The 23,666-nt window shown below is 40.3% G+C and overlaps 1 protein-coding gene across 21 annotated transcripts in view; it reads right to left on the bottom strand.

Moving 5' to 3' along the window:
- Positions 1 to 23,666, bottom strand: part of ZEB1 (zinc finger E-box binding homeobox 1) — a 184,588-nt gene that overhangs the window by 110,508 nt on the left and 50,414 nt on the right. For 8 of the 21 annotated variants that reach the window (XM_070056083.1, XM_070056085.1, XM_070056084.1 and 5 more), the window contains one exon: positions 8,296 to 8,438. The exons of 12 other annotated variants lie outside the window; for them this stretch is intronic. The gene's annotated coding sequence lies outside the window, so the exon portion shown is untranslated. Of the gene's footprint in view, positions 1 to 8,295; positions 8,439 to 9,213; positions 9,262 to 23,666 lie in introns of all 21 variants that reach the window. One more of the 21 variants, XM_070056077.1, reaches the window with a different exon arrangement.

Raw genomic sequence — 23,666 nt, 5'->3', positions numbered from 1 at the left:
TAAACTGAATAAAGGGTCCCATCCTCAATCCCTGCCTATCAGAAACCCTGAATTACCCTTAATGTCTCTGTATTTCTTGTGCAATTATCTTGCAACCTGGCAACTGTAACTCACAAACATCTCCCACAGGCCCACCTCTCTTCAGCCACAGTCACCTCACTAGCTCAAGCCCAGTCACTCTTACTGACTTCACATCTTCCTTTCTATCCTCCACGGGGTGGCTGCAGCCATCTCAGAGAATCTGTCTTGTGGTGCATTCATACAACAGAACATCACAGTCCTGAGAAGGATGAGCAACCATGCACAACAATATGGACACATCATAATCACACCACTCTGTCCTCTTTCATTCAAATTAATGTTCAATTACATATGCTCCTCTTCATGCCAAGTACAATGCAGGCGGTGTCACCTAAACAGCAGGAAGACAGCCAGGTACAACGCAGCAGTGTCACCTCTACAGCAGGAAGGCAGCCAAGTACAACGTGGGCAATAGCACCTATACAGCAGGAAGACAGCCAAGTACAACACAGCAGTGTCACCTATACAGCAGGAGTACAACGTAGCAGTGTCACCCATACTGCTATTAGGAAGCCAGGTACAACACAGCAGTGTCACCTATACTGCTGTAAGCCAGCCAGGTACAACACAGCAGTGTCACCTATACAACAGGAAGACAGCCAGGTACAACACAGCAGTGTCACCTATACTGCTGTAAGGCAGCCAGGTACAACACAGCAGTGTCACCTATACAGCAGGAAGACAGCCGGGTACAACACAGCAGTGTCACCTATACAACAGGAAGGCAGCCGGGTACAACACAGCAGTGTCACCTATACAGCAGGAAGGCAGCCGGGTACAACACAGCAGTGTCACCTCTACAACAGGAAGACAGCCAAGTACAACGCAGCAGTGTCACCTATACTGCTGTAAGGCAGCCGGGTACAACACAGCAGTGTCACCTATACAGCAGGAAGGCAGCCGGGTACAACACAGCAGTGTCACCTCTACAACAGGAAGACAGCCAAGTACAACGCAGCAGTGTCACCTATACAGCAGGAAGACAGCCGGGTACAACACAGCAGTGTCACCTATACAACAGGAAGACAGCCGGGTACAACACAGCAGTGTCACCTATACTGCTGTAAGCCAGCCAGGTACAACACAGCAGTGTCACCTGTACTGCTGTAAGCCAGCCAGGTACAACGCAGCAGTGTCACTTATACAGCAGGAAGACAGCCGGGTACAACACAGCAGTGTCACCTATACAGCAGGAAGGCAGCCGGGTACAACACAGCAGTGTCACCTATACAGCAGGAAGGCAGCCGGGTACAACACAGCAGTGTCACCTCTACAACAGGAAGACAGCCAAGTACAACGCAGCAGTGTCACCTATACTGCTGTAAGGCAGCCGGGTACAACACAGCAGTGTCACCTATACAACAGGAAGGCAGCCGGGTACAACACAGCAGTGTCACCTCTACAACAGGAAGACAGCCAAGTACAACGCAGCAGTGTCACCTATACAGCAGGAAGACAGCCGGGTACAACACAGCAGTGTCACCTATACAACAGGAAGACAGCCGGGTACAACGCAGCAGTGTCACCTATACTGCTGTAAGCCAGCCAGGTACAACACAGCAGTGTCACCTGTACTGCTGTAAGCCAGCCAGGTACAACGCAGCAGTGTCACTTATACAGCAGGAAGGCAGCGAAGTACAACACAGCAGTGTCACCTATACAACAGGAAGGCAGCCAAGTACAACACAGCAGTGTCACCTATACAGCAGGAAGACAGCCGGGTGCAACACAGCAGTGTCACCTATACAGCAGGAAGACAGCCAAGTACAACACAGCAGTGTCACCTATACTGCTGTAAGGCAGCCGGGTACAACACAGCAGTGTCACCTATACAGCAGGAAGACAGCCGGGTACAACACAGCAGTGTCACCTATTCAGCAGGAAGGCAGCCAAGTACAACACAGCAGTGTCACCTATACAACAGGAAGGCAGCCAAGTACAACACAGCAGTGTCACCTATACAGCAGGAAGACAGCCGGGTGCAACACAGCAGTGTCACCTATACAACAGGAAGACAGCCGGGTACAACACAGCAGTGTCACCTATACAGCAGGAAGGCAGCCAGGTACAACACAGCAGTGTCACCTATACAGCAGGAAGGCAGCCGGGTACAACACAGCAGTGTCACCTATACAACAGGAAGGCAGCCAGGTACAACACAGCAGTGTCACCTCTACAACAGGAAGACAGCCGGGTACAACACAGCAGTGTCACCTATACTGCTGTAAGGCAGCCGGGTACAACACAGCAGTGTCACCTATACAGCAGGAAGGCAGCCGGGTACAACACAGCAGTGTCACCTATACAGCAGGAAGACAGCCGGGTACAACACAGCAGTGTCACCTATACAGCAGGAAGGCAGCCGGGTACAACACAGCAGTGTCACCTATACAGCAGGAAGACAGCCGGGTACAACACAGCAGTGTCACCTATTCAGCAGGAAGGCATGCAAGAGGTCTTCTTGGTGGGTTGGTGGTGGATATGACTGGAAGGAAAGGTTTGGGGCAACTTTTGGGATCCTGGTAATGTTCTGTTTGTTCATCTGGGTGCCAGTCATATAGGTGTCGGCACTTTGTGAAAATTTACAGAACTGTGTATTTAACAATATCCTCACGGTTCTACACAAGTAACAGGCTTTATTCGGAAGCTTCAGAAAATAATATAAATCTCGTGTCAATGTCTCTTACTGCTTTTAAAGTAAAGCCCAAAGAACAAACATCGACAGCTTGTGAGACGCTTCCTGTGCAGGGTCACTTTGTCATGTCTCCCTCAATCTTCTGTCCTGATGGTGCCTCGCTCTCTTTCTCCCTCAGGGCTCTCACAACTGCTGTGTCCAGTGCATTCTGCCTTCCCTCTTTGTCTTACCAACTCCTGCGGATGCCTCAGGTTCCGTAAAAGCTGCACTTATGCAATCTGAAACAGCCCCCGGTGCTGCTCTCGGGCTCCGGCTCAAGGGCTCAAGGCAGCGATTACTCCGTCTTCCCTTTGCAACACTCCAGCTTGAGCAAACACTAGGTTCTGTGAGGGCAAGGAGAGTGTTCTCACCGTTCTCTCTACCTACATATTTCATGACCAACTGAATAAGTTATTTCCTTCACATAATAAGAACCCAGCAGCAGTGTGGCAAAGTTTCAAAGTCTATGAATCCCAGTACTAGTAAAATGACCACATTAGGCCGGCGCCGCGGCTCACTAGGCTAATCCTCCGCCTAGCGGCGCCGGCACACCGGGTTCTAGTCCCGGTCGGGGCGCCGGATTCTGTCCCGGTTGCCCCTCTTCCAGGCCAGCCCTCTGCTGTGGCCAGGGAGTGCAGTGGAGGATGGCCCAGGTGCTTGGGCCCTGCACCCCAAGGGAGACCAGGAGAAGTACCTGGCTCCTGCCATCGGATCAGCGCGGTGCGCCGGCCGCAGCGCGCCGGCCGCGGCGGCCATTGGAGGGTGAACCAATGGCAAAAAGGAAGACCTTTCTCTCTGTCTCTCTCTCTCACTGTCCACTCTGCCTGTCAAAAAAAATAAAAAAAAATAAAAAAAAAAAATAAAATGACCACATTATATATGAGGTCAATGGTTGTTTGCTACCAACCCTTTGAGAGTGTGATGAAAACTGGGGACATTCCCCCAGCAAAAACAGATTGAGGAATCTTGGAAATCAATCTATGGGAAAATACAAATTACCTTCTCTAATTCCATTTCCCATGAACTTTTGAAGTCCCCTCACATATACAAAATATGACTATAATTTCAGGGGTTCCTAGACTCTCAGGCTCATCCAAGGGTCCCTGGGAGACTATATTTAAGATCCTTTGTAGCTTTAAATTGTGGTTTCAGCAATGAGGTGAAAGCCTTTATACAAAAGGAAGTCAGTCTTAGAATAAAAGTGAAAACCCAAACACAACCCAGTGCTGTTCAAGACATTAGCTAAGAAAGGCTGAACACTTTTACTTATATATAGATGGAGGTGTTAACTTGACAAAATAATTTATACTTTAGACATCAGAAGTTAGGCTAAACAAGGTTCTAAGATATTTCTAGACATGGAAAAGTGTGACATTCACAGCTCTCAAATGACAATAAGCTTTCTCCCCCTTCAACCTCACACGCACAGCATCCATCCCTTCTTAGAGTGAGGAAAGAAAATACTTGTGTTAAATAACGAAGGCTATGTTTGAGATATTTGCAGTGACTGTTCTGGGGAAAGGGCAACACTTTTAGATCCTAAATTTTTTTATTTAAAGGTAATTATTGGAACACACACACACATACACACACACACACACACAACCTTACCTGTAACACTTGTTCTCTGAAGGAAATGCAATAATTATCAACATACCCACACTCTTGGGCACATTCTCCTAAGTGTGCATGGATTTGGAATGCGCCATTGCTTCAGCTCTGAACTGCTAACCGGATGCCCAGTACTGGCAGCACCCACCTGTCCGGCTGGGAATGGTGCACACGGTACAGGCAGTACCAAAGGGCTCACCTACAGTCATTCATCCTCATGAGGCAAGAGCTCCCCCTGAGGGTGAGTGTGGGGCTGCTATAGGTACTGTCCCTAGAGGACATGAACAGCCCTTTCGACAGAGCTGAAAAAGCCTAGATCCACACTACTAAAGCAGTCGTTACATGCTTCAAAAAAAGTGTTTGCTTAAAATAAACATACTAAAAATTCCATAATAAAAATGGAAAGATGTTCCTTTGTGAAAGAAATCTTAGGAGAAACGCAAGATGCTGGTAGAAGAAATGACTTTGGATTGGGTCAGGATATAGCTGCTAATATCAGAGCCAAGAATTACAAGTACTTATATACTTGTCAAGCAAGTCTTCTCCTGGTGTTCATCAAGCTGGCACTTTGTGTTAAGTCTTGCCAACCTGAGAGCTATGTGACAGCTGCAGTGTAACCAGTGGCAGGAAACTACGCTGAACTACTGAGGACTCTGAACACTACAGAGCTCAAGACTAAGGGTAAATTTTTATTTTTAAGAAAATGCAGTTCTAGTGATGCACTGTTAGCCAAATTATACTTTTTAAGCTTAACAAAGCACTTAATTTATAAAATTACATAAACCTTCTATTTTAATATAATAATCCAGATCTAAAATGTTTAAATATGTAAGGATCAAGTTTTATAACATAAACCCTTTCTTGTGTCTTAGACATCCTAGACAGTTATGAAGAAATGGGCTATCAGTCGTCTCTGGCTTGCACACTGATTTTCAGAGGGCTATCAAAATTCTCCTCAGAGGAAGACATTGCTAAATCTAGTCCTACAACTAGCTTCTGGGCAGCCCAATGATTGACGCCTTCCACTCGAGTTAGACCCCAGCAGGGTTGTCAGATAAAATACGAGACACCTGGTTAAACTTGAAGCTAGATAAATAACAACTTTTTTGGAGTCCCAAATACGGCCTGGAACACAATTACACTAAATAATTATTTGCTATTTACCTGAAATTCAAATTAGAGTTGGCTTCCTATTTTGTTTTGTTTTGTTTTGCTTTCTGTGATTTAAATCTGGAAACTCTAAACCAGTGGAGCCCACTGAGTTACCCAACAGGCTCTGGCGTGAGTGAAGCTAAAATGAAAGCTCCGTTCTTTGTCCAGATCTGTGCTTTCAAACATGGCAGCTGTTGGCCACAGGTGGCCACAGCGCTGGAACTCCAGCTGGTCCAATACACTCTGTGCTGAGTAGAACTCACATACCGGATTCTGCATGCTCACTGAAAAAAGTAAAATACCTCACAGATGTCTATACTGATTACATGGTGAAATAACATTTTGGATATATGGAATAATTATGAAAGTGCAATTAAATTTTGCCTGTTTCTTTTTGCTTTCTTGGTGTGGTTACTAGAAAAGTTAAAATTATGCATGTAGCTCATGTTTGTGGCCTGAATTTTTTTTTAATGGACAGTGCTGGTCTAGATGGCTCCACGGAGGGGGCCGGGCTTCAGTTTCCCACTTCTTCATCTCTAAAAATCAATACTGGAAAACATCCAGAGCCGCCTTTCTCACCTCCCTCCAGCTCAAGAGAGCGGTAATGAGCAGGCAGGGAGCACGATCACCTGCAGCAATGGCTGTTTGTGCGGACTGGCTGCGACCACTTTAAAAACAAAAACGAACACAGCACCCACACACTAGTCAAAGAGAAGTCGGAAACTTCACGTTTGACAATTCATACGTTATTCAAAAAAGGAAATAACTGTAGATAAGTTATGCATGTAGATGTGTTTATGTATGTAGATGTGTTTATGCACACACAAAAGAATCATCTCCCAGACCTTAGTTTCAATGGGAGAATCCTTCAGTATCATTGTGCTCAGATTTAACTTCTACATATTATCAAGATCATGGGACAATATTTGATTTTGTTCCCTAGTATAAATTGAGGTGGTGTAAATAATTACTAAGAATCTTGAGGACAAGATCATATTTTTTGATATTTCCAGATACAGCACACAAGCTCTTAGTGGTTCAAGTCACTGATCTGAAAGTAGGAAAGTAACTCTAAAATGGTGAAATACATTGTTCTTTTACTAAAACATACTACCAATACTTTGATAGAAAAAATCATTTATTAAAAAGGGTATGTATGGGGGAGATATTTTAGATTAAGAATTTCAGTAAAATAAAGCTATAGTTAGGGTAAGAAATAACGATTTGTTTAGTTATCCCTAAAGCCCACCTTACACTGTCAGTAGGTTTGGGTTTTCATTCACAGTTTTTGCTCAACTGGTCAAGAGTTAATACATTTGTCCATTCTGTTTCATGCCATTATAAAGGCCAAAATGATTTAAAAGTATCTTACAAATAAAAATTCAAACAAAACTGTATATAAATATACAGATTAAACACCTAATAACTTGTTATTTCTTCTCAATTATTAACTATATCCTATCTACTGTAAAGAGTTAACCCTACTGAAGTCGCCTGCAGTAATAATCAGTAAAACCAGTGCAAGCTCCTCTTCTGTTTGCATATGAAAAGCAAAACTGCTGCTCAAGACTTTTCCAAAATAAGTCTATGTCGTATTTTTTTCTCATCCTAACAACATACATAATGGGTACGTTTCCTCTTTAATATCTTTTTTATACATATTTAAGAAAATGATTTAAGAGACAAATTTATCATTTATCAGAAATACAGCTGCCACACAAAAATCAGATTTCTCCCCCAAATTAATGGTCTGTAAAACATTCATATCTTGTAAAACTAGTTTCCAAGATCACCTTAAAAGCTTTAAAAACAGATGAATGAAATTAAATGAACAGATTTAATTTCTTCATCAGCACATTAAGTCCCCATTTTCAACAAAACACTACAGCATCCTGGAAATTACAATCATTTACTGTCTTAGTGGCAGCCAAAGCTATTCCACCTGACACTGAGCTACTTCTAATACTGGTGACATTTTCAGAATTAGCATGCTTTCATTCTCCACAGTCACGACATGATATCCTAATGACATTTTAATTTGGCATTGGTCACTTTGAAAGGATATAATAAACTGTGCAAGAGAAAAATATGGTTTTCTGATATTTTAGTTTGAAGCAGACGCATTAATTTATTTATCCTTCATCAGGCTTCGCCGCCAGAAGCAGCATACTGGTTCGTTTCCTGATGATGGGGAAGAAACCCTAACACAGGGGAGCTCCACACTGCTGATTTAAAATGTTCAAATGATTTTTTTTCAATTAGGATCTGACATAAGAAAGTTTATGATCATGTACCTTTTAAAGATTAAGAAGGCCTTTGCTTCACACTTTCTGAAGCTTAGTACAGATTACAAAATGATTTCCAGGACTTTTCTTGAAGTAAAGGCAAGACAGCTTCACAAAGATCAAGAAAAGCCAATTCTTCAAAACTGGTTATATCAATTTAAGCTACTATGTCACCAGACTGCTTAATTGCTGTCATTGTTTCAAATTTTTTGAATGCAAATCTCAAAATATCCAAGAGTTCCTAGTGAGGTTAACCGCAGCAGTTACTAACTTAGATGCAGACTGAACTGGAAAACAAGCTTCACTATAGTTGGGATTAAAAAAAAATCCACAGATCCTTAGGGCATACCTCATTTCTGAACAAGGGAAACTAGCTCTTGATGGATGTGGGAGGAACACGTGATGGTCTCAAACCCTCGATGGAGCATTCCAAAACCAGTCCTGCCTCAGGAGCCTGGGCCCAGGAGTGTGCTCTCGCTAGACCGTGCTTACCTTGAGAGAACAAGGTGGCTGACACACACTGATCAAGTGCTCACACCCCACACCTCCAAGAACACTGAAAAAGATCTGCAGATCTTTCCTGGCACAGGAGGGACCTCTTTATAATCTTCTCATGTTGGAATTTTAAGATTTTCCTGAAGGAGGAGAGAAGAGTAAAAGATTATACTGCAATCATTATCATTGGGTTCAAATTTATCTTTCTATATTATGAAATGAGGTTCTGAAAAATATTGGACAAAATCACAGATATCCTAAAATATTCTCTTCTTTCAAAAATTACTTCCTAAAAATACTACACATTTCAAATATTCTTAAATCCAAAACATTAAGGTATTTGTTCAACATTTACCTCATCACTGGGAAACTGGGAGGTTGAGAAAAATATGGAAAAAGTCTAGGTCACCAAATGATCATAACTGCAAATCCTATTAAAAATAATTAGTACAGCTGAACTCACTGAAAAGCAGTGAGCTGAAAAGAGCTAGTAAAAATTGTGTCCTGCCTCTATATCTTCAAATAATGACATGCATTTCCTGACAATTAACAGGAAAGTAGCCCTTTGAGTGGTGTTAAATGCCACAGAATCATGTATGAGCCAATCTACTAGAAGGTAAAAATTCCATGAGGAAAAGGAATTTCAGCTTTGGTTTCTGGTTTTGTTTTTAACAGACTTCTTATCTGTAGAGTCTTATATAGATCTTGGCACTAAAATAAAAATTTGATGAATAAAAATACTATTAATTAATAAGTCAATATTCTCAAGGCTAAAATTTGTCTAAAAATGCAATGATTAGAAGCCTACAAATATTCTGTATGGAGTTAAGACTATGTTATATAAGATATTATCAACAATATAAACTTTTGATCACATATTAAATAATAAGAATACAATGGTTAAAAGAGCTGTACCTTCAAATATATATGAGAAATGCCATAAATACATTATAATACAAACTCCTGAAAAGAAATGAAGTACTATAAGATCAGGAAATCACACAACGTATCTTAAAATATTTTACCAGATACAAAAATAAGAATGCTAATATAGATGAAAAGTAATCTACCTCAATACTTATTTTTCATCTTTTAGAGACGAGATCATTATAAATCAAGGATAGAATGGATAAGTATATCTATAATTCTGACTGAATAAATCATTACCATAATATTAAACAGAAATTGAAGAGGCCATTCTATCAGTATGACTTTCTCACACATGTTAACTAAATATGTACTTTTCATTTAATTTTTAAAAATACAGAATTTAAATAAGAAATGCTGGTTATTATTCATTTTTTCCTATAACTTACAGATTTAAAAACATAGCAACTATTTTCCAAGTCTTCCCAAATTTGACAAATTAAGAATAAAAAGAAGAAATGCTGAAATCAGTAACAGATCAATGATATGGATAAAGGAACAGATGTCTATACTTAAAAAAAAAACCTAACATGTAAGCTCACTATGATCAGAAGACGCAACAACTATTTACAAAGTACTTGATTTCATTTCCTTCCAAATTCTGAAAATGTGGTGTTAGTCCTCCAAGCAAGTTGTACAGGAGCCGGCACTGTGGCTCATTTGGTTAATCCTCCGCCTGCGGTGCCAGCATCCCATATGGGCACCGGGTTGGGTTCTAGTCCAGGTTGCTCCTCTTCCCTTCCAGCTCTCTGCTGTGGCCCGGGAGTGCAGTGGAGGATGGCCCAGGTTCTTGGGCCCTGCACCCGCATGGGAGACCAGGAGAAGCACCTGGCTCCTGGCTTCAGATTGGCGCAGCACGCAGGCTGTAGCGGCCATTTGGAGGGTGAACCAAAGGAAGGAAGACCTTTCTCTCTCTCTCTCTCTCTCACTGTCTAACTGCCTGTCAAAACAAAACAAAACAAAACAAACCAACAACAACAACAACAACAAAAACAAGTTGTACAGAGTATATGGTGAACTTCACTCAGTATATCCATTTATTGGGTTGCCAAAACCACAACAAGAAAACACATAGGAAACTCAAGATTTATGATTACTCTCTCTCATTAAACCAATGCTTTAGCTGACAGATTATGCCTTGATTAGAGCAGTAAAAAGTAAAAAAGCCATATTTCACAAATAATTCAAGTTAATACTGTGAATATGGGAATCAGGCATACATGTGAAAACAGGAAGAGATTTTAAAACTTTAGCATGAAGAATATTAATGTACACAAAAACTTAATTTAAAACAACTGTACTTTTTTTGGAATCTTCAAAGTCTTTGAAGTTAGGGGAAGGGGTAAAAACAGTTACAAGTAGTGTAATATGCCAAAAAGAGCTCAAAAAAGATGAAGAAATTTTACTCTAAGACTCCGCCAGTTGGTTGAGTCTCTGGCAAAGGAGGGTACAAAGATGAAACGCTTTTCACTTGTTGAACAAAACGGCTAGCGGTGCACTAAGCACGTGATTATGAAGAAAACTGAATTTACCTTATTGCAAACAGTAAAGGGAAAAACGGCAGGAAGGAGGGGGATTGAAGGCGAGAAGCATAGTTATTGTCTTAAAATTCAATCTATGAAATACATGCAACCTGTCCCCTTTATATTAATAATATTTTTTAAAAGGTGAAACAAGCTCCCAAGATACAGGAAGCGACCAGGAGTTCCTTTAAGGTCCTTATTCATATCGGTACATTACGGATCCTTTGCCTCTTTCCTCTAGCAAGAGACAAAGCCTAAGTCACTGCATTCAGAGACTTGGCATTCAATTTTTACTTCCACTTCTAAGTAGATATTATTAAGACATACTAGCAACTCATATTAAGTTCTTTATGAAAGTTACTGAGCAATCTGCTCTCTCAATCAATGTTTCTCATGCCATCTGTAGTCTGGCCTGTTTTTTCCCTGTGTACCTACACTCTCTCCTGAATTGCCACTAATGACTAGTAGCTCACACTCAGTAAGAAAGCTTGGTTTTAGCAAGAACGGTCTATCGTTCTGCCAGACGAGGCAGGGGATGTACTTGGCTGTCACTGCAGGCTCACAAGGCCGTGTGTTTCTAAACAAGTGCGGGAACTGAGAGGAAACACAGAGTCATGGATTGGTTAACAAATCTGAGGCAGTCAATGGCTCAGTTACAAGATCACTGATTTAGGTTAGGAAAGGATGAGCAGAAGGAGGGGATGAATATGGACAGCATCTTCTGCTCCAAGACTAAGCAAAGAATTTGCTGGACCATCACCCACTCGGTTTTCAATTCAACATGCTACATTTTTGAAAGGAGGAAAGGGACTAACATCACATGGTACTGAGACGGGCAGAAACCACAGATGGCACGCAACAGAAGAGGAGAAACATGAGGTCAGGAACCAGAGGAATCTGCAAGCCACAGGGTGCAGGTGTGTCTCCTAATTCTTACTGACCATGAAGTCAGACGTTCAAGGAAAATGAATAGCTAAATCTCCACGGGAGGGAAATGTTTTCTGTTATCTAGATTACAGGTCTACCCCTGAAGCATTATAACTGCTTTCAAGATGGAATAAATCACTAAGAATTCTGAAAGCTGCAAGTAAGGCTAAAAGTGTATAAATCACTTTTAGTCCAATCATTTATCAACATTCTTGATTCAGGCATTTTCTCTCCAATGTATCTTAAAAATCTTTTTTTAAAGCATATTAATCTGTTTTCCAAAGATCTATCATCTCTCTCAATTTTGTTGCTAAGTATTATATTATTTTTATTACAATTCTGTGTAGGATCTTTTTCTGGCATGTTTTTCTGCTAGTATAAAGGTATAAAGATACTGGCATTTTACTAAGTTTTATTATTTAAGAAATGTTTTTAGGGGCTAGCACTGTGGCGTAGTGGGTAAAACTGATGCCTGCAGTGCCGGCATCCCATATGGGCACCGGTTTGAGTCCCGGCTGCTCCATTTCCGATCCAGCTCCCTGCTATGCCTGGGAAAGCAGTGGAAGATGGCTCAAGTCCTTGGGCCCCTGCACCCGCGTGGGAGACCTGGAGGAAGCGCCTGTCTCCTGGCTTCGGATCAGCCCAGCTCCAGCCATTGCGGCCAATGGGGAGTGAATCAATGGATGGAAGACCTATCTCTCTGTCTCTCCATCTCTCTGTGTAACTCTGACTTTCAAACAAATAAATACACCTTTAAAAAAATGTTTTTAAAGCTTAAGATTTTCCAGGTAAAATCAACCATGTCGTGTAAAGCTGAAATATTTGGATTTTATTTCTTCTTCAGGTTTTTCCTCATTCACAGTATTAAATAAAAATTAGATTAGTGGTGATTGATTAATAATAATATAAATAGCAACCGTTGTTCCTGAGTTTTATTAAGCTATTTTTTCTACTGCTCTGGCAAAGAGATCCTGTTCAGGTTGCTGAGTTAATGAAGAATCCCATTTCTTAAGCTCAACTCATTACCCGGCAACTCATGTAAATGAAGTATATCTGGAACCAGAAAAAGGTCTTCTACTAGATGATCAGCACTGTAAATATAAACTACATAAAGTTCTATCAACAATGTTCATGGCAGTCCACTAAGAAATAGCTTCATTCTACAAAAGGCTTCCCAACCCCACAGAAAGTAAGCACTCAGTGTGCTACACAGTCCATGCACCTCAAGTCTCCATCCATATTTAACTATGTGTGTAGGACACGTTTAAAACACTGACTTGGCCGGCGCCGCGGCTCACTAGGCTAATCCTCCGCCTAGCGGCGCCGGCACACCAGGTTCTAGTCCCGGTCGGGGCGCCGGATTCTGTCCCGGTTGCCCCTCTTCCAGGCCAGCTCTCTGCTGTGGCCAGGGAGTGCAGTGGAGGATGGCCCAGGTGCTTGGGCCCTGCACCCCATGGGAGACCAGGAAAAGCACCTGGCTCCTGGCTCCTGCCATCGGATCAGCGCGGTGCGCCGGCCGCAGCGCGCCGGCCGCGGCGGCCATTGGAGGGTGAACCAATGGCAAAAGGAAGACCTTTCTCTCTGTCTCTCTCTCTCTCACTGTCCACTCTGCCTGTCACAAAAAAAAAAAAAAAACACTGACTTATTTCTAGGATGAAATATTTTAGGCAAATTTAAAAAGCCATGACATATGACAGAATTTATTCTTGTAGAAGAATTCCCACAGTACATATGAAACAGATAGAAGACTTAAAAATTCATTATTTTGTATACCTTTACCAATTATGCCCCAAGTTTTCAATTCTGTGACTATTTCAGTAACATAATATTTATTTAAAATTGTCACAGTGGTATGTTTATTGCTCAATTTAAGTCTTTATGGGTGCCCAATATACAGGACAATGGCTCAAAATGGGTTAATGATAGAATTAATTCAGAAAACAACAGTAATGGGTAAAATCATGGGAAAAATGATGATGGACAACTAAGTTAGAGGGATTGGGCTGCCACCAGGTTCCAGTCTTAGAAACGCTAAGGAGTGTGAGGAGGAGACATTATATGTTCCTTGATGTAATGCAAAAGGAGGACTAACCTACTGTGTGAAGCAATCCTATCTTCTTCCCACCAACACCAAAAACAAAGCTGAATCTGAATCTAATTACATTATTTTGAGTTCATTTCTAATTTACAGGAAACTTAGAGGATACACAAACAAGCTCATGGGGAAAAGCCCAGAGAAAAATCCAGAATGAGGAGATCCTCCATGCTAGTTTACCCAAGTACATTCAATAAATCATGAACAGGAAGGAAGGGAGAGAAGATGCGCGGGAAGACGAGTGGCATACAAGGAGGGAGGCATGGAGAAAAAAACTGACACTTTAATTACAGAGTAGTCCTAACAATCAAATGCTATAGAGATTTTGTTTGAAAATAAACCAACTATAAAATAACATTTTTCAGGCAAATGCAGGGGAGCCTGAATGCAGAGATAACACGAGGTGATAACCATTGTTAATTTTGCTGGATATGATAAAGGTTTCATGGTTATATAAGAAAGTCACCTTTAAAAAAAGAGATGCATACTGAAGAATGTAGGAAAGAAAGGACTTGAGGTCTGTGATCTGCTTTAAAAGCTGCTGAGAGAAAATGAGAAAGTGGATGAAGCAAACATGGAAAAATCTTGCTAACTGTTCTATCTGGGCCCTGGTGAAATAAGGTTTACTTCCCTAGTTTCTCTTTTATGTACAGTTGGATTTTTTTATAGTGCATTTTAAAATGCTAGCTTCCATAACATCATCTACAGAGCCCAATGTATTCCAGTGTAAGCGAAACTACTACCTACTATGTAACAAACATTTACAACCGATGCAAAGCAAGCATGCCCAAGATCTGACGGATTGCCCTGTACCTGGCCAGCACAGACTTTGAGAAATCCATTTCTGTTTTTTTTTTATCACTATGTTCCTAAATCTGTATATATGAAATACATGAAATGTGTGTAACAAATAAAAATCAAAAAATTAAATTTGATTTTCACACAATGCTGTGTATATGTAAATTTGTAGAGGAAAAGAATTTTAAGTTCTATTCCAACAACACTCTAGACAACAAAACTTCTAAAAAATAAAGTAATCTGTACGCACACATCCCTCCCCCCAAAAAAACAAAGGTATGTTTGTAGGGTACACTGAACCAGTGAAAAATATATTGATACTTTCCTATCTCCTTCATATCTCAAAATCATGCGGCCGTCTTCACCCTATCAGTGTAACTATTTGGGCCTTTCTTCTCAAAGATCATCATCACATGATTCAAAATAATTCCTTCTTTAACCTACTGGTAATTCCTTCTCTTCTCCAGTTAAATATCAAGAGAGAAAGGTGTTGTAACATCACTATGATAAGCATAAAACATCACAATCTTCTACTTAGTAAGTACTCGGGTATCTAAGGGAGATATGTAGATTTGTATGTTCCTCGTAAGAATTCAAGTGAATTTCTAACGGGTAAAGTGGGTGGCAGAGACACACGTGAACCAGAAAGATTTCCTCCTGTCCCTTGTGAATCCCACCACACAGAACAGTGGTAGTCACCTCTTCCCCTCTTATTCACAATGTTACACCTGAAGAGGGCATTGTCAGTTTGTCATCCTACTTTCACAGCAATCACAGAAGTTATATTTGCTTGTTCCTGACTTCACTTTTACTGTGTTAGTAATTGCTTAATAATATATATTATTATTTTCCCCCAATATTCTACAGTAAGCAAATCATACCAAGGTGGGTGGTGCATTTCCCTTTGTGCTAACTGCCTTTTTAAATAAACTTGTCTTTTTTCTTGTATGTTAGTATTTAATATTATATATTATATGCACTTAACACTCTTTCCCCAAAAATGTTTGCATCCAATCAAGGCTCTTGAAAATATGTTAACATTTAAAATAAAGTATGATTCCCATACAGGTCTTTTAAAAGCTTCTCTTAGACCTATAAAGAACAGCTATTTTAACTCTTTGATTTTGTTGTCTGAAATATTACTCTACTCATACCTATGTGTAGTAGTTCAATGGGCACGTCAACTAACTTCTGATGATTAGCAGACATAGATATACAGCAGTTTTCACCTGGATTCACTTGACTCTACACCTCTCAGGACACACACTGGAACAACACTACTAAACAGCCGAATAATACTGTGGGGCTTCAGTTAGCAGCTCCCCACAACTCTCCTGTTTAGAAGCAGTGAATGGAGGGATCAGTGTTGTGTCAGTGGGTTAAGCTGCCACTTGACACCAGCATTCCATCCTGGAGTGTTCATTTGAGTTCTAGCCACTCCATTTTCCAATCCAGCTTCCTGCTGATGCATCTGGGACACCAGCAGGGGATGGCCTAAGTACTTGGGACCCTGCCACCAGTGTGGGAGACCAGGATGAGCTCCTGGCTCCTGGCTTCAACTGCCCCACAGTTAGCTGTTGTAGCCATGTGGGGAGTGAACCAGCAGATAGAAGATCTCTGCTCTGTCATTCTTCCTTTCAAATAAACAAAACAGACCTTTTTTTTCTTAAGTAGTAAATGGTGTTGTGAGATCATTTGGTAAGGCAGACAAGTGTACATATACACACATGGACACATATAAAAGATATCAAAAATTCATGAAAAAATAAGTTTGAAAGCTTATTTTGGTGCAAAAAAATTGAAATATATTACAAAACCCATGTTTTCTTATAATACATATTTCCATGAATTTTTGAAGACTCCTTATATGTACGTGTATACACAGCCATATATATCACATATACCCCTTTCCCTTAAAATGTTATCTAACTTTGAGTAGATCAGCAAATTAGTGAATTATAAAAGCCTTGTAAACAGTGGCAGAGTTTGGGGGTAGAGCTTCGTACAGTGGTTAATGCCCCACGTGGGGTGCCTGGTTTCAAGTCCCATCCCCTCTTCTGATGCGGGCTTCTTGAAATGTGCACCCTGGGAGGCAAATAGGTGGGTCCCTGCCACTCACGTGGGAGACCCAGATTGAATCCCAGGTTCCTTACATCAGCCTTGCCTAGCCCTGGCTGTTCTGGATATTTGATGAATGAACCAGTGGGCAGATCTGTCTCTGTCTCTATGCCTTTCAAACGAAACTTAGTAAATAAATATCTAAATCACATTTTTAAAAATGGAAGTTTGTAACAATTGCTATGGCTATTTTAAACTAATTTATAAAAAGTTCAAAGGTATTGAAAATAATTTGGTACCTATTGATACTCTTTATTATTAGAAAAATAATTTTAATTAACATAACAAAAATCAGTATTAAAAGTAGGCAACTGAAAGGTATTTTACAGTTCCCTCCTGTGGTTAAGAAATACTACATATTGAACTTCTATATAAGGTCAAGAAAAAATAAAGTTAAGAAACACCACATAATTTATGTGAAGGAGGAAGAGAAGTCTCATTATATTCTTAAAATTGTATATATGAACTACATTGAATCTATTCTTTTGTATTATCACATTAACATGAGAATTGCTGAAAAAATACATGGAAATATTTGAGAAACCCTGAAATGGTATATGTAAAATTTGGTAGGGTTTTTTATCAGAAGCATCATGCAAATATTTCTCTTATAATTTAGTATGTCCATATACCTAGGGCCCTCTCCTCATCAGGGACGGAGCAGGGGCTCTCCCCCTCTCTCTGATTTTGGGTTTATAGTCTAAGCTTCCTTCCATGGCTCCAGTCTCCCCAGGATCTAAGCAGAGTGACTGCGGAACTCTTTTAGGCTCCCCTAACACTAATAAGAGGAAGTCCTAGATACACAGTAAATTTCCAATGGACTCTTGTTGACTGATTCCATTATAACCATCTGTGTTCATGGGAAACCATGCTTACAATATTCAAATATTTTTCTCTCAATATTTAAAATGAAATAAATAAATATGCATTGTAAAGACAGTAGGCTATAAAATACCTATTTAAATATTTAATCTGAAAAGACACTTGCAGTTATTATAATTAAATTGAATTAGTTCCCAAATATATAAATTCTTTTTCACATATGTAGAATTCAAAACCTTAGGATCATAGCTCCAAGAAAATGTCCAAAGGAACTGCTAAAAAATTTTCAACAATAATTACTTGGAAAAAAAGGTCTTAGAATATTCTTCTGAGATATCAAATTAAAAAGTAAAAAAATCTACAGAGATAATTTTATAAACTTAAAAATAAATTTTCAAAAATTGTATGAGGTAGATAATATGTGAATATCTTAAGAAAGGAGTGTTACATATGTTTAAATTTATAAATGTTACAAATTTATAAATTTGTATTTATTACAGAAAACATCCCTATGATGTTTTTGCAGGAAAAATAATATTTAATATTGAAATATTCATTTCATTTCCAAACTTACTCTAGTTTGATTTAGTTTAATCTTCCATGAGGTGGAGCCAGCATTGTGGTGTAGCAGGTTAAGCTACCTGTGATGCTGGCAACCCATATCAGAGGCTGGTTTAAGTCCAGGCTGCTCTGCTCGCAATCCAGCTTCATGCCCAGGCACGTGGGCCTCTGCCACCCATGTCTGGGACCGGATGGAGTTCCAAGCTCCTGGCTTTGGCCTGGTCCAGTCCCAGGCATTGCAGCCACTAGGAGAGTGACCCAATGGATCGAAGATCTCTTTGTCTTTGTCTCTCTCTCTCTCTCTGTGTCACTCTGCCTTTTAAACAAGTAATTTAAAAAAATCATCCATGAGGTAGATAAGAGATCTTTGTTATTTCCTTCCTTCTACAACACAAAGGTCAGTTCCACAGTCCCTGGAATAGACGGAGTCTATAAGTGCTAAAATAATTCTGGTCCTGAAGATTAAATATATGGAGGTCTTTGAATTCCTGCTAAAGAGGCCTCAGATCTTAGGTAAGGATTTCACTCACATTTTGTTTAGTGGCAACAATGATGATAGCAGCTCTTCGCATATGTGTGCCTCTGGGTACGTACTGATAGGCATCCTGCAATTATTTCAGTTGGTCCAACTTTATTGATTAGGCAGGACATTTGAAAGATGACATCACCATTCTTGTTGACTACAGCAACACACAGAGTCCCTCCTATGAGCACTTTCTGTGTATTAGGTCCAGGCATTCTATACGCATCAAACAATTTAATTTTCTATGATGTATACAATCTTATTGAGTATATTATCTAGATGAGGAAACTGGAGCACAGAATTCTACAACTCCTAGGATTATAAAGCTCATGTAAGAGTTAATACTCACAGCCTGACTCTAGAGCCCCACAATCTAACTACTGCAGACTGCAAAGTTTCAGTACAGAACTGCTTCATATAATTTTATAAGTGACCTGTAACATGTACACTAATCCATGATAGCAGTATGAGTTTGTTCTGCTCATAACAACATCCCTTGACACGTCAGAAACCTGAAATTTTTCCATGGTAGTTCTCAACTCAAACTATACAAGTAATAAGACCTCTCCTAAGACCTATTGTAAAAAAAAAAATCCTGTCCAACTTTTATGTCAAAATTAATAACCTAATTTCATGAGGAAAACTGATTTAAATTATCACACTCCAGATTAATGCTCAATGTATCTCTTAAGAAAGGAATGCTCTGCTGTTTAATGTCACAAGCCACTCTATTATAATTAATATTTTACTTATTTATATAATATATAATTTATTATATATAATTATATATATAATATATAATTTATATTACTTATTTACTTATTTAAGGACCATGTTCCCTGGCAGGCTAACATCCAGGCTAACACAGTTCTCATTCAGAACTGTGCCCAATGTCTAGTGCAGTGCTGACATACAGCAGGGTGTCATAAGAATTTGTAGAATGGGGCAGGCATTTGGACTAGCAGTTAAGACAACAACTCTATCCCATATTGAAGTGCACTGGTTTAATTCCCAGCTCCAGTTCCTGATTCCAGCTTCCTGCCTGGGAGGAAGCAGCCCCAGGAGGGCAGCAGGTGATGGCTCTGGTAGTTATGTGCTACCTCCCACACAGTACTTGGACTGAGTTCCCAGCCATGATCTCAGTCCAACCCCAGCCACTGCAGGTTCTGGGGAGTGAATCAGTGGATGGGAGACTCTTTGATTCTCAATTTTTTTTTTTAAAGAGCTTATAGAATGTATAAATAGTATTCCCTCTTCTATCTCTTAAGTTTTTTAGTAAGGATCTCACCATAAGGAATTGCTTAATATTGCTAGTAATCTATGTATAGTATAAAATTTATGTTTACATTATCAATATGCTCATTTTTAAAGAAACGACAAATTTCTGCCCAATAGGCCCTTGTGATTTATATCAGCAAGAATTTCTTCTTTATAAACTTCTGTCACAAATTCTTAAGGGAATGAATCTTGGAAGGCACTTCATTATGTTTTTCATGTCCCAAAGGTTCCTCCTTACTTAAATGGAAAATATTTTTTTCCTGTCCAAATCACAAACAGTAATTTTTACAATTTTCCTTTCTGAAACTTCCAATCCCACACCACTGTTACTCCAACTCATTTATTTTCATCCTAGCAGCCCCAAAATTCAAAACAGAAGTCATTGTATCACAACATACACTCCCAGACACTGTACTCAAATTATTCACTATACTAAAAAGTCATATAGTTAAAAACTGGTGAAGCCCGGTGCCACGGCTCAACAGGCTAATCCTCCGCCTGAGGCGCTGGCACACCAGGTTCTAGTCCTGGTCGGGGCACTGGATTCTATCCCGGTTGTCCCTCTTCCAGGCCAGCTCTCTGCTGTGGCCCAAGTGCTTGGGCCCTGCACTCCATGGGAGACCAGGAGGAGCACCTGGCTCCTGCCTTCGGATCAGCGTGGTGTGCTGGCCGCAGCACGCTAGCCGCGGTGGCCATTGGAGGTGAACCAACGGCAAAGGAAGACCTTTCTCTCTGTCTCTCTCTCTCACTGTCCACTCTGCCTGTCAAAACACACACACACACACACACACACACAAAACCACACACACACACACAAAAAAACAAAAACTGGTGACTACTGATTTGCATTATAAAAAATTTGCTTTATCAAAAGTCATGTTTAATGCATCTTAATAAAAATATCTAATTTTTAATTTGGGTATTTATATAAATTTTGTGCTTTAAATAATTTTTTAACAAATTACTTTTTTTCTTGTCTTTTTTTTGGATTCATTTATTTATTTGAAAGGCAGAGTTACAGACAGAGAGAAAGAAAGAGAGAGAGAGAGAGGTCTTCCATCCGCTGGTTTATTCCCCAAATAGCCATATGGCCAGGGTTGGGCCAGACAGAAGGCAGAAGTCAGCAGCTTCGTCTGGTTCTCCATGTGGTGCAGGGGCCCAGGGACTTGGGCCATCTTTCGCTGCTTTCCCAGGTGCATCAGCACAGAGCTGGATGGAAAGTGAAGCAGCCAGGACTTACTTGAAAAGGCACTACAAAGCATGCCAGCACTTCAGGTGGTGCCTTAACCTGCTACGCGGCAATGGGGTTTAAGTCACTTCATATGGCTAAATGTTCAATTCTCCACCTAACATCGTGGACTAATCAGAGCTAACTGCACAGGACAAAGGAACTAAATGTTTTGGACACAACAAGGCATGAGACCCAGCAAAAATGAGGTCCTTCTCCTAGCATTGGCTAGCAGGACTTCCTAGAGCTCCAAGTTGAGAGCTTCAGACCAGAACACTTTACAGATTAAATTCACCATAATGATTTTTAGGAAAAAGTTAATAACTGACTTAGTTTGGATTTTGCCACTTGCAAAGGATTTATACTTACTTGATATTTTAAACAGCTTACTATTCTAGTAACAAATTAGGGAAAGATCATTTCTATTAAACAAAACAAAGCCTTTGTGATTTTAGCTGCATGCAAGAATGTGTGCCCTGATTTAATTTGTTTAGACTATCAGCTGAATAAGGAAAACATACTCTTTAGTGACTTTTCAGAAATATGTTATCATATGAAAACAAGTATTATTTTTCAAACACCACTTCTGTCTTTCCCTTAGGCGATTCTTCTATAGAAAAAATGTAAATATTTATGCCTCAAAATGCATTACCATTTTATTTTCCAAAATATAATAAATATGTATAACAAATATATATGAATTTCACATTCTTTCTTTAACAGGTGAGGAAATCATGCTACACTGAACAATAACTGCATGTAACAACTTTAAATCAGCTGAAGAAACCAGGATCCTCCTTCATGGCATTCAGTCGTGAGATGTTAAAGAGCCCTACAAGCGCTCATCCCCCTTACATGGAATGCTCACCTAGGAAAGCTGCTCTGACACGGCTTTGTTGTAGATTCTTAAGAAATGTAAGAAAACAGAATAGCAGCGTAAAAGATGCTTCTTCAGGGTCAGAATTTAGTCTTTCTGATGCCTCGCTTAGAAGGCACTCACTTAGAAGTATAAACTTAAGAAGCTCAAAAACCCACGGGACACTTCACGTTAATCAATAAATACGTGGGGCCGGCACTGTGGCGCAGCGGGTTAACACCCTGGCATGAGGTGCTGACATCCCAAATGGCCCTGGTAATAGTCCCGGCTGCTCCTATGTATGTCTAGTGCAGTGCTGACATACAGCAGGGTGTCATAAGAATTTGTAGAATGGGGGCAGGCACTTGGACTAGCTTCCGATCCAGCTCTCTGCTATGGCCACAGAAAGCAGTGGAAGATGGCCCAAGTCCTTGGGCCCCTGCACCCATGTGGGAGACCAGGAGGAAGCTCTTGGCTCTGGCTTCAGATTGGCGCAGTTCCAGTTGTTGCAACCAATTGGGGAATGAACCAGCGGATGGAAGACCTCCCGACCTCCCTCCCTCTCTCTCTCTCTCTCTCTCTCTCTCTCTCTCTCTCTCTGCCTCTCCTTTCTCTGTGTAACTCTTTCAAGTAAATAAATAAATCTTAAAAAATAAATAAATAAGTACGTGGGACCTGTCCTTTATTTCTACATATTGTTGCACTCTTGTATCAATTTCTAGCTTTTCATAGTATTGCTTCCACTTTTGCCTGTATAGTTCTATCTACATCCTAACTACCATCTACAAGAGAAGTTCAAGGGTGCAGGAACTCCTCTGCTCTTCCTTGCACCATTTCGTCATCACCAAGTTGAATGGACAGCACACCACAGTCCTAAAACATGTGAAGTGCTACAGAGATGGACTGAACTAACGATGGAAGTCCCCATTTAGGGTACTTGGCTCCCTTCAACATTTGAATGCTGACATGATAACAGATGTTGTGCTAGGTACCTGTCACAAGTGCTATACCTGCTATGTTTCTTAAGCTCTTAGACAAAAACTAAAAAGGTAGATTCAATTAATATCATTTTGACATCTCTAATTAGACAAGAGAAATTACTCACATTATGTCAATCTCAAACATTCAAGTTTAACAACAGAACGGTCAACAGAATTATGGTGCATTATTAATATGCCAGTCTTTAGCAGTACACATCTAGTTTTCATAAAGTAGTTATACCCAGGAAGACAACGGAGGAAGCTCTGATAAACACTGATTTTAAAGTTCACCTAAGATCATTTTGAAGCTCAGAAAAATACAGCCAATTTAGGAATTTCCTTCTCAGTGTAAACATGTGTAAAGCAGGGCAGACATGTCTGAGGGTGTGATCAAAACGTGGTACTGTGGTACAGGCACTGTGGCCAGTTAAATTACAGCTTGCCACACTGGCATCCCACATGGGAGGGCTGGTTTGAGTCCTGGCTACCCCACTTTCGATCCAGCTTCACGTTCATGTGCCTGGGAAGGCAGTGAAAGATGGGTCCATTTCTTGGGCCTTTGCCATCCATTGAAAAATCAGGTTGGAGTTCCCGGCTCCTGCATTTGGCCTGGCTCAGATCTAGTCATTGAGGACATCTGGGGAGTGAATCAGGGGCTGGAAGTTCTCTCACTCTGTTTGTCTTTCTCTCTCTGTCACCTCACCTTTCAAATAAATAAATAAATAAATTTTT

This window comes from Oryctolagus cuniculus, chromosome 13 (genome assembly GCF_964237555.1).
Source record: "Oryctolagus cuniculus chromosome 13, mOryCun1.1, whole genome shotgun sequence".
NCBI classification, from domain to species: domain Eukaryota; kingdom Metazoa; phylum Chordata; class Mammalia; order Lagomorpha; family Leporidae; genus Oryctolagus; species Oryctolagus cuniculus.
This window is presented reverse-complemented; position numbering and strand designations above follow the sequence as displayed.